Here is a 384-nt window from a genome sequence, read left to right as displayed (position 1 = left end):
TAACCCCTTGACCTCCTTATATTGATCGGCGGAGGTGGCGGGAAGAGCGAAGTATGCACGCTGAGCTTCGCCTGTCAGCAGGGGAGCCAGCACCCGTGACCAGTCGTCCCTATGCCATCCTTCTGTGGTGGCCGTCGCTTCGAACATTTGTAAGAAGGCTTCTACGTCATCATGAGGAGTCAGCTTGGGTAGCAGCTTCGCATCTTGTACTCGGGGTCCGGCAGCAGAATGCGTTGAGCAGCGGCGGCACACAGGGCCGCGAGCTCCTGCTCTGTCTCCTCTTGACGGGTGGCGAGGTGCTCAACGATTTGTTGCTGGCGGATGCTAACCTCGGTGAGCCGCTGGAGGATTTCGTCCATGTTGGGGGAGGAGCGCTCGCCTGTG

Source organism: Sinocyclocheilus anshuiensis, unplaced genomic scaffold, assembly GCF_001515605.1.
Source record: "Sinocyclocheilus anshuiensis isolate Anshui unplaced genomic scaffold, SAMN03320099.WGS_v1.1 scaffold1832, whole genome shotgun sequence".
Classification (NCBI taxonomy): Eukaryota; Metazoa; Chordata; class Actinopteri; order Cypriniformes; family Cyprinidae; genus Sinocyclocheilus; species Sinocyclocheilus anshuiensis.
This window is presented reverse-complemented; position numbering follows the sequence as displayed.